At 36.9% G+C, this 12,011-nt stretch overlaps 1 protein-coding gene across 1 annotated transcript in view; it reads left to right on the top strand.

Moving 5' to 3' along the window:
- Positions 1–1,119: 1,119 nt before the first annotated feature.
- LOC150099194 (uncharacterized) overlaps positions 1,120–12,011 on the top strand; it is a 30,491-nt gene continuing 19,599 nt past the window's right edge. Inside the window, exons 1-2 of the mRNA XM_090403999.1 lie at positions 1,120–1,332; positions 1,442–1,553. The gene's annotated coding sequence lies outside the window, so the exon portion shown is untranslated. The remainder of the gene's footprint in view (positions 1,333–1,441; positions 1,554–12,011) is intronic.

Below are 12,011 nucleotides of genomic sequence, written 5' to 3'. Positions count from 1 at the left end.
GATGAGTCTAAGGACTCCTTGGATTCGTCCGTAATAATAATAATAATAATAATAATAATAATAAAAAAATCAGCTAACGCCTTTTTATTCCCGTATACGGGGAGTAGACGAGGCCATTTAGCCCTATCTAACTTTTGGAGACTGAGTGGGCAATTCAATCTCCACTGGTACCAATCAGAGATAGATGGCCCAAGGCTATCACTTATTAAGCAGTACATAGTGAAGAGAGACGGCTCAATTGTGCCGCCATCTCGTGGTCCCTTACCCTAACACAATATATTTAATGTCTGAAAATAATGTGGGTTCTACGGTCGATTTTCTTGAGTTTACGGGACGAAAAACCCGCTTGCCCATGCCAGAGATCGACTAACTCGGGAAAATTTCCTCTAGTGAGTAAGTTACTCACTTCTGGAACTAGACTCGAAACCAAGTCTTCCTTCGTGCGGCCAAGTGCCGTGGTGTGTAAACGCCACATCCACTGAGCTACACAGGCCTATTAATAATAATAATAATAATAATAATAATAATAATAATAATAATAATAATAATAATAATAATAATAATAATAATAATATTATTATTATTATTATTATTATTATTATTATTATTCAGAGGGGCGGCAAAAGCCCTAGCTACTCCACTGCTCCGAGGAGTCCAAAGACACATAATGGGAGGACACCTACTCTACAACTCTCCGTGTCCACTACGTAATCCACCAACTTCATCGTACCGCAATTACCATAATCATTATTTACACCAACTCTCTCTATTGCTCACCAAAATGACTAGTACTTTTGTCTGTAAATTGCGAATGTTCTAAAGGCCGATTTTGCTGTATGCGGGATGAAAAATCCGAGTTTCCGGAAGAAAAAACTTCGCTACCTCCGTATAAGATCGGTTATCTCATCTTCAATTGAAGAAGAAGGGAAAAAAAAAAAAAACATAATAAGGTTTCTTTCGTCACGCCGAGAAGCGATCTTTGACATTTTCCAATCGAAGAACACAACGTACGGTCATTTTTCGATTGAGCAACGGAGGCACTAATATAAAATGGTGACAGCTGTCTTTGTTGTCTCATCACCCAGAAATCTACAATCGGCAGGGGTGAAGCCAACTTTTAGTGGTGTAGTTAAAACATACCTTCATGTGATAATCTACCATAGTAATGTTATACATTGAATCGTATTTTTTTATATGCGTAGGATCTTATTTCGTATGTTTATATCATCACATTGATACTAAATTCGCCTCTGCGCGCTGTCACTGGAGTTCATTGATCTTACCGGTAGATAGCAGCAGCAGTGTCGCGACGAATTGTAATAGGCATTATTAGTAAGTTACTCACTCTGGTTAATTATATTTGTTACGATATGGTTATTTTTTACTATGGAAGTTATATTACAGACAAAATGTTTATCTTAGTTTAAAAATATTCTTTCAGGTGCGAACAAATATTACTACAGGCGACAGAGATATAACTGAAGAAAAGAAAAAAAATAGATTGTCAAGAACCAGTTCTGTTTGGTCTTAAATCTTTCGTGCCTGAGTGTTATGTAAGTTGACGCATGTTATCTTAAAGATATAATTAAATATATTTTAGTAATTATAATTAATAGTCAATAACTTTTTAGTAACGATCCCATAAAATTCAAATTAATTGTGTTACAGTAGCCAGGATGAACCATAACTTCAGTTGGAAAGACCTGGGTTCAAATCATGTTTATGACTGAGGAATCTTTATAACGTGTGTTTTTCAACCAAAGATGAGTTAACTAGTCTCATGTGTGGAACTAGTTTTCCCTCTCAGAAACTCCAGTTTTTTATCTGACAAAATAAACCTGCGACAGAAGAGACAGAATTAATATAGTAACTCTTGGAGGTGGATTAAGGAGTTAGATCATTTTTAATTTTTGTTGTAGACCAGTCGTGATACTTTTTCAAGCCACTTAAAGAATATGAATATCCTGTACATGGCCTTTGCTAATTTTTGCCTTTCGCTTTGCATGTACATTCATTGCCTGAAAAGAAAAAAAAAAAAAAAAAAAAACTGCATTCAGCATTAATTAAAGGGAGATGGTAAATCCCATTTTATTTTATAACCAGGTATGAAACTCGGATCGAAATGCATCGAACCTTAGAGTTTCATGCTGAAAAAACTTATGTCCCTGGGAAAATAGTCTTTTGGCTTATTATTGCATTCAGCATTGTTTTGAAGTGTGGAATGAGTTCGATGGGTGAAAGGATCTATATAAGATGGATGGTTTGCATTTGAATGGATTCAGTGTAAGGAGACGTGAAAAAGTGTTGTTGAATAAAGTAGATGTGCAGAATCAGGGAAACTAGATTTATTAAGGGTGGGGGGGAGTAGATATGCAGACCTTAGGGAGGCAGTTGAGTGTATGAATGAGTATAATATGCCCGAGCGAATAAGGAGGACAACAAATCAGAATGGGATAGTTAGTATAAGGCATCAAGTTAGGGATGGGGCGAATGGGGGTCTGCAATTCATGTACTAATGCTAGGAGTATTAAGAACAAGCAGGAAGAATTTTTGGCCTTGGTTGGCAATTCCAGACCACAGGTTATTGGCATTAGTGAAACATTGCTGACTGTAGATGATATACCTAGTGGGATTGAATGTGATGGGTATAATGTGTTCAGGAATAACAGGGAGAATAAAATGGGGGGAGGAGTATTGTTGATGATAGCTGATGAGCTGCAGCCAAGGAGAATAGAAGTTGAATTGCAGGATAGAGAAAAGAGCACATTTGAGGCCATTTGGTGTGAGATTATGGCTAGCAGAATAAAATATACAATTGGGTGCTGCTATAGACCAGGTGATAACTATCTGCGATAGCATGTAATGGAAAATACTACGGGTCAGAGAGTGCTTGACCTAGTAATTGCATCTGAGGATTTGGCTGTAACTAATATGACCACATTGCCACCAATTGAGAGGGATCATATAGGGTCTTGACTTGGGAGGTGGCTAAAGGTGTGGAATTTACAATTAAGACAGGGTTCATATGGAATTATCGGGCTGGTAAGTATGACAAGTTTAGGCGTTTGATTGGTTCAGTGCCATGGCATGTACAGCTGCAAGGGCTGGAAGGTGATAGTGCATGGGAGGCGATTAAGAAGTGTTTGCATGAAGCAATGGCTGACTGTATTCCTAGAGTCCGAATAATAAATCAAGTAGGGGTTAAATGGTTGAATAACATCATTAAGCTTGATCTGCAAAAAAAGAAAAAACTATGGAGGGAATTTAAGGAGAAAGGGGACCGGCAGGCACATGAACGGTATAAAGCGCAGGCCAGAAGGGTAACAAGTGTGGTAAGAAAAGCAAAAAAGGATTACAAAAGAACATTGGCCATGCAGGCTAAAGAGAATCCTAAACAGTTTTTTCGAAATGTTGCAAGTGAAAGAAAAAATGTATATGGCAGAATGATTTTAAAGAATGCCAATGGTAGGGAGGTAACTGAATCAGTTGATATAGTTGAGTTACTGAGCAAGCACTTTGCAAGAATATATCATCCAGGTGGTGACATTGCAGAAATGAATGAACCAATTGATTATACAGGAATTGTGGTGAATGAAGTGGAGGTGAGTAGTCTATTGCAAAACCTCAATATCAATACATCTGTCGGGTTGGATGGTATACCAGCTTGTGTCGTACGTGAAGCGGCTAAAGAATTGTCAGTACTCTTGACCATTTTGTTTAATTTGAGTCTCGTGTCTGGGTTAGTCCCAAGGGGGTGGAAAGAGGGGAAAATAGTTCCACTGCATAAAGGAGGTTCCAAGACTGCTGTTGTAAATTACCGACCGATTAGCATATCAGGAATAGTTGTCAAGGTCTTGGAGAAATTAGTCAAGAAAAGAATACATGATTGGATAGATGAAAATGGGATATTGTATGGGCGACAACATGATTTTGTGAAGGGTAGATCATGCCTCGGTAACTTGCTCACGTTTTATAACACAGTGACAACTGAACTGGATAAGGGTGATGGGTTTCCAGTGATACTGCTGGACCTGGCTAAGGGCTTTGACAGGATACCACATGGAATTCTAATCAGTAAACTGCAACATATGGGAATGGATATAGAGTTGGTGCTATGGATAAGAGAGTGGTTGATGGAGAGATACCAGAGTGGTTTATTCAGGAGTTGTGTCCAAAAGACGGCTTGTGACTAGTGATCTGCAGCAGGGTTCTGTTCTTGCACCATTACTTTTCAATTTGTTCATCAATGATATAGGAAGTGATCTGAGAGGAAGTGTTCACTTGTTTGCTGATAATGCAAAGTTGGGTAGAGCAATTGTGAGTGCACAGGATGTCAGAATTTTGCAGGATGATTTGGATAGTTTGGAGGACTGGGCTAGGGAAAATTAATGTCAATTTAATGTGGCAAAGTGTAAGGTTATGCATTTTGGAGTGAAAAGATTAGCAGCAGTATATCTCATTGGTGGAACCGTACTCCAGGAGATTGATGAGGCCAGGGATTTGGGAGTGTTGGTGGATAGGGAATTGAAGTTTAGGTGGCATGTTGCAAAAGTGGCTAAAGAATACTTCAACAAGCAGAGACAAACAAGTTATTGTTCCTCTGTATCGAGCCTTGATGAGACCCTATCTAGACTACTGTGCCCAGATATGGGCACCAGGGTTTCTTCTTGATGGGGAGGAGGTGGAGAGGATCCAGAGGCGAGTGACCAAGATGATAGCAGTTTTGTGGAATGAACCTTATGAGAACAGGTTGAAGATTTGTGGGTTGCAAAAATTGGTTGGTGGGCATAAAAGGGGTGATATGATTGAGACATTCAAATTACTGAAGGGTTTCTGTAAGATTAATCCAGAAGATATTTTTGAGAATAGGACTGGTGGTGGGAGGACTAGGGGCCATACATGGAAGCTGGGCAAGAATGTGGTTAGCAGAGGTGTTAGAGCTAGGTTTTTACTTGGAGAGTAGTGAATGAATGGAATAAGCTGCCAGAGTCTGTTGTGGGTGCTATGACCATGAATGAGTTCAAGGCGAGGTATGACAGATACTGTGTGAATGTCGAATAGTTGTTCGTGACATGATGTTAAGACCTCCCTCGATGAGTCTGTCGACTCCATGGAGTTGGTGGTGAGTTGTGTATAGCAGAGTCAATTGCCCTTCTGCAATGAGTTTTTTGTATTTCTTGGAGGTGTCGTGTAAAATAATATTGGCCTCATAGTTTCACTTGTAATTCCAGCAAACCAATTAAGAATACCAGTGCAGGTATGTGTTTATACATATTGTCTGTGGTTGATGCTGTCACCCAGTAACTCTTGGAGGTGGATTAAGGAGTTAGATAATTTTTAATTTCTGCTGTAGACCAGTCGTGATACTTTTTCAAGCCACTTAAAGAATATGAATATCCTGTGGATGTCCTTTGCTAATTTTTGCCTTTCACTTTGCATGTACATTCACTTCCTGAAAAAAAAAAAAATTGCATTCAGCCTTGTTTTTTTTTTAAGCAGGCAGAAATCAGATATATAAGTGACAGTATATATTGAACATTATTAAGTGACTTGCAAAGATTCAAAATGGTATTGCTGTCATGTATTATATTCCTATTATTTTGATAATATTAAAGACAGCAAACATAAACAGATCATATGCTCATAGTGCTGACCTTCGTACAGGTTATTGCATGTTCTTCAACAAACTTAAAAGAAAAGCTTTATTGACAGATCTTGGCAAATAGAAGGCATCTAAATTTACAGGCCTCAAATAACATCTTTGTCAAATACACTACATAACATTGAATTATGTCACTATCTAATTTCATCGTAGCCACTTTTTACATGAATGACAGCCTGTATATACCTGGCATTGCTGTATAATGAAGTTGTTTTGGATCTGATCTGTTGAGTATACAGGATATCTCATAATCACTGAATGGAGGGGGAGGCAGCATAATAAATTTGAGAATATTCCATAGACATTTTATTGAGTTGAGTTGAATTTACCCTTCCATTCAAGATGAGCGATGTCTTACATGTATTCTTCAAGCATCTCCCTACACAATGATATGGGACATTTGTTCTAGGATATTCTATCTATAAGCAGGATGTATCTGCTGCATACTGCCAGTTGGCCACACACACACTAACATACATTGTTCATTATATAATAGGAAACCTAATTCGAAACATTCCCGATATGATATCACCTACATTGACCTAGAAAGTGGATAAAGATACATCGACTTGTACTGTTTGTATAATATTGCTTGATTAACCATTCATCTGCATGATTCAGTAGGAACTGCAACTTGTTAAACCAGCATGTGGTTGACAACACAACCACTGCTTTTGATGACTTTCAGTAAAGATAGAATGTCTTTCGGCACTGGAGCTCTGTACTTCCAAGGGTAGGATATATTGCCATCACTGATATTCATGCACCTCACATGTGTAACATAAATTAAAGATGCCAAGATATTATATTCTTGGTTTCTTCCTTTATCCAAGTGTAAGCAAACACAGTTTGCATATGAAGTAACTTCATGACAGGCCCCTACTCTTATATAGAGGCTAATGACTTCACATGAATTGCCTTAGTATACCATAATGCAAAACATATTCCTTACAGGCATGTATAATGCAATGCATTAAGGGAAGGGCCACTACCATTTGTTTTTATACTGTTTGTATAATATTGCTTACAGATATGTATAATGCTATGCATTATGGGAAGGGCTACTATCCAGACTGATTTCGACCTTTGTTGAGGTTTCATCATTGAGAGCCAGACCCAGAAGTGATACCAAGGTTGAAGTAGTGCACAAGTCATATTTCCTTATGAACTAATACAGGTGACTATGTCGCCTGTATTAGTGCATAAGAGGCTGTGTGGCAATTCACCACGAGCATTCACTTTCTGTGGTCCTTAATAGTTTTGTTAGTCATTGTGACATTATGCACCTCATGGGACATGAGCAACCAGCAATGTGTGCGTTATCCAAGATGGAGGTACTAAACACTGATGCCTTCTTACTTTTGTCTTATGACTAACAGTCCAGTTAGTACACCTGTATCCAACTGCTGTATTTTAATGAACACTTACTTTATATTTTTTGCTGGCCTGGTTAGTCAAGTGGATATCATCTACTCTTCACCCAGTCGGTCATGAATGTTTGGGAATACATTCACTGCTTTTTTTTTTTTTTTTTTTTTTTTTTTTTTTTTTGCATGGGATAACATTCATCATCAAATTACTGATGCACTCTCAGAGAGTGTACAGGATAATTTTGATTGTATTACATGAAAAAGTTACACCATTACTAACTTCCAATCAATAATTTTCCTCCAAATTAATCTGTTGTCTGTCAACATTCCAGTATTATCAGATCTTATATTTCTGGCTTCTAAGGCACTTTTTGCTATATCAATCCATCTACATCTTGGTTTTCGTCTGAGTCTTTTTCCTGCCAGCCTGGCAAAGAACACTTGTTTTGACAATCTTCTCCCATTCTGTTTAAGTGACTATACCACCTAAGATTAGCTCTACTAACACATTCCTGAATGCTAACAATGGCAATTTTTTTTTTTTTTTTATAATCTTTCCTAATGTTCTTAATTTTAATGTGATACTGCCATTAATGCCACACATGCAATCTATCCACTCCAATAATCTTTCTCAGAACTCTCATACCAGAGGTCTCTAGTCTTTGATCAAGTGTTTTATTTCTAACCCATTCTCAGATCCATAAGTTAAAATGATTTGAACACTGTCTTGTATTACAGCTAATTTAGTGTTTTGACTAATTTCTTTCTCATTCCATATTTATTCAGCTGACTTCCTACCATACCAGCTTTACTAATTCTGTTGTCTATTTCAATATTTAATATACTATCTTCACTAAATATTGCCTAAATAGCTGAAATGTTTTATTTATTCTATAGGTTCACCATTCAGGGTACAGCTAATGTTTTCAATATTTTTTTTGTTTTCATTGTCTGTCTTTTTATTGCTGATTTTCATACGAAATTTATTACAGCAGTCATTCAGTTTAGTCAGGGAATCTTGCAGATTTGTACTAGATATATTCAGAAGTATAACATCATCTGCATAAAGTAAAGAGCTAAGATTAACTTCAACAATTTTGATATTGGATTTAATACCATTTTCCTTCATAATGTGACCCATATAGATAATGAATAACAGTGGAGATAATGTGCACCCATGTTGCACACCTGATTTTATCTCAAACCATCTTCCTGTACCTTCTTCAATTCTAAGTGCTAACTTACAGCTTAAATAGAGACTGTGTATTATTTGATATAATGTTCCATTTACACTATATAACTTTAGCGTTTTGAATAGCTTTCTTCTTAACATGTTTTTCCAAATCAGCAAAACTTAAATACATATCATTTTTATATTCCCAAGATTTCTCAACTATTTTTTCAACAAAAAATTATTGTGTGGTTGTTCTACTGTTGATGAGAATAGTTATGATTCATTGTCTTTGAAGAATAGGAAAGATATTGCATGGGCTTTAAGTAGCAGCTAGTGAGAAAATGCAGTAATCTCAGAAAGCTATAAAATTACTGAACAAAGAGCAACAAGTAGATTGTTTTTGTGAAGAGTAGTTAGTATGTGTGGCATTTATTACCTGTCAGAGTGTCATTTATTACCAACAAAAAATTATTGTGTGGTTGTTCTACTGTTGATGAGAATAGTTATGATTCATTGTCTTTGAAGAATAGGAAAGATATTGCATGGGCTTTAAGTAGCAGCTAGTGAGAAAATGCAGTAATCTCAGAAAGCTATAAAATTACTGAACAAAGAGCAACAAGTAGATTGTTTTTGTGAAGACTAGTTAGTATGTGTGGCATTTATTACCTGTCAGAGTGAATGTTCTGACAATGAATTAGTTTGAGGGGAGATAAAAAATAAAATAAAAAATCTAATACCTTTTATTCCCTAAACGGAAGCTAGGCAATTTAACTCTAACTTTTGAAGGCTATAGCAGCTAGGCTCTACGCATCACCATTCAAGGAATAGCTGCCCCAACGCTATTAGAAATTTTAATCAGCACTTCGGGATGTGGGCATGGCAGATAACTGCTATCATCTTGTGGTCTGTAACTGTAGCATTGTATATTGTTGTCTGAAATAGCACAGTAGTTGACTTTTTTGACTTTATGGAATGAAACACCTAAGTGTCTAGGAGAAAAACCTACTTTCCCATGTCAGAGATTGAGTAACTTGGGAAGCAGTTCAAGAAAACTTTAAAAAAAAGCTTCTCTAGTCCAGTGCTTCCCAAACTTCTGGATGTCAGGGGCCCCTTTGGAAAAATTAAAATATTTCACGCCACCCCCTTCGAAAAAAATTGTAATATAGACATATATTATTATAATATTTATTGTATTTATATTCAATACGAAACATACAGAATACGAAACAAGTTTGCACTTGAAAATATCTTCAGGGCTGGGGTAAGGTAGTACAACACCGGGAAACTCATAGCAAAGGTTGGCCAAGCTAAAATCACTCCTATCTCAGTATCTCCCATAATGCAAAACACATCTCCTTGTGGTTAGCTTGGTCCACCTTTGCTAATCCAAGAAATTTCTTGGAATAAAAAAATATTTTGGGAAAATTTGGAGAAAAGAGCAAAGCTAATAATAATGGCAAATATCTGTTGGATTTCTGCTCAGGACATGGACTGGTTATTACTAACACCATGTTCCAACATAAAAATGTGCACAAATTCACATGGAGAGAAGAGGCTAGGAATAAGAAAAGTCTCATTGACTATGTTATTGTTGATAGTGATGTTTTCTCCCTGGTGCAGGACACCAGAGTGTACAGAGGATTTGAAATTGGAAGTGATCACTATTTAGTCTTGAGCAGGATAAAATTGAATTTCATATTGAAAAGAATAACATGTAAGAAAGTTTTAAAGCGAATAAAAGTTGAGCAGCTCTCAGATGTGAACTGTAGGCTAAAATACACAAAGATTATTTAAGAAAAAATGAAAGAATTTGAGAACAGGAATCAAACCTTGGAGATTCACTGGCAAACTCTGAAGGAAACATTGATTGATTCTGCTAGAGAGGCATGTGGTGAGGTTGTGTGCAAAGATAAAAAAATCAGAACTCCCTGGTGGACACAGGAAGTTAAAGAGGCAGTGAAGGAAAAGAAGAAAGCATATCAAAAGTTCCTGGCAAATAAGTCAGCTTTTACTCTTACAGAATACAGAGACAAATGTAAGAAAGCTAAACAGTGTGTAAAACTAGCTAAACAAAGGTCATGGGAGGACTTTGGCAAGAATATAGAAAATAAATATCAAGAAGGTGGCAAAATATTCTGGAGGTTGTTGAAGAAGCTTAGGAATGGAGGAAAGAGTGCTGTAAAAGGAATTAGAGATGATAAAGGTGAAATGAAAACAGGAGAAAAAGATATCCTTAAAGTATGGAGTAATTACTTTCAAAAACTGCTAAATGAAACAAGCAGTGATGACAGCACAGTGATAAAAAACACTGACCAGGCATGCAGTCAGGAATACATATCCATACTTGAAGTAGAAAAAGCCATCAAAGACTTGAAATGTGGAAAGGCAGCAGGAGTAGATGATATTTGACCAGAAATGCTGAAGTATGGTGGTATAAGAGTCTTACAGTGGCTGCACTGCATAGTTCAGAAAGCCTGGACAGAGGGACGAATTCCCGATGACTGGAGTAGAGCTCATAGTACCCATATATAAAAAGGGAAATAAAACTGCATGTGAGAATTACAGAGGTATTTCCCTACTGAGTGTTCCTGGCAAGATCTATGCAAGTATACTTGAGAAACGGTTGAGAAGAATTGTGGAAGAAAAGCTTGGTGAAGAACAAGCTGGATTCAGGCCAAATAGAGGCTGTCAGGATCAGATCTTCACTTTACGACAAATAGTCGAGAAAGCTTGGGAATATAACAAAGATCTGTATTTAAGTTTTGTCGATTTGGAAAAGGCATATGACAAGGTGCCAAGAGAGAAGCTATTCAATACGCTGCAGTTATATGGTGTCAATGGGGCATTATATCAAGCAATACGTAGTCTTTATTTGAGTTGTGAGTCAGCAGTTAGAATTGAAGGAAGTACAGGAAGATGGTTTAATGTTAAATCTGGTGTGAGACAAGGATGTACATTATCCCCTCTGTTATTCATTATCTATATGGATCACATTATGAAGGAATGTGGTATTAAACCTGATATCAAAATTGGAGATGTTAATGTCAGCTCTTTGCTTTATGCGGATGATGTTATACTTCTAAATAAATCCGCTACAAGTCTGCAAGATTCTCTGACTAAATTGAATAGCTGTTGTAATAGATATGGTATGAAGGTCAGCAATAAAAAGACAAAGACAATGAAAATAGGCAGAATCATTGAAAATGTCAACTGTGTTGTGAATGGAGAACCTATGGAACAAGTAAAACATTTCAGCTGCTTAGGCACAATTTTTACTGAAGATGGTAAACTAAATATAGAAATAGACAACAGAATCAGCAAAGCTGGTATCGTGGGAAGTCAATTGAATAAATTCATATGGAATAAGAAAGAAATTAGTTGGAACACTAAATTAGCTGTATACAAGACTGTGTTCAAACCAATTTTTACTTATGGATCTGAGAGCTGGGTCAGAAATAAAACACTTGACCAAAGACTAGAGACCGCAGATATGAGAGTCCTGAGAAAGATTAGAGGCGTGAACAGATGGCATCAATGGCAATATCATATTAAAAATGAGGATATTAGGAAAGAACTTGACATTGTCAGCATCCAGGAATGCGTTAGCAGAGCTAATCTCAGATGGTATGGTCACTTAAATAGAATGGGAGAGGAAAGATTAGCAATACAAGTGTTCTCTGCCAGGTTGGCAGGAAAACGACCCAGAGGAAGACCAAGATATAGGTGGATTGATACGGTACAAAGTGCCTTAGACGATAGAAATATAAGATCTGATAATGTTGGAGTCTTGACAAGTAACAGACTG

This window comes from Typopeltis vanoorti, chromosome 14 (assembly GCF_054136105.1).
Source record: "Typopeltis vanoorti isolate ZY-2024b chromosome 14, IOZ_Tvanoo_1.0, whole genome shotgun sequence".
Taxonomy (NCBI): Eukaryota; Metazoa; Arthropoda; class Arachnida; order Uropygi; family Thelyphonidae; genus Typopeltis; species Typopeltis vanoorti.
Note: the sequence above shows the minus strand (reverse complement) of the source record. Positions and strands in the feature narration are given on the sequence as shown.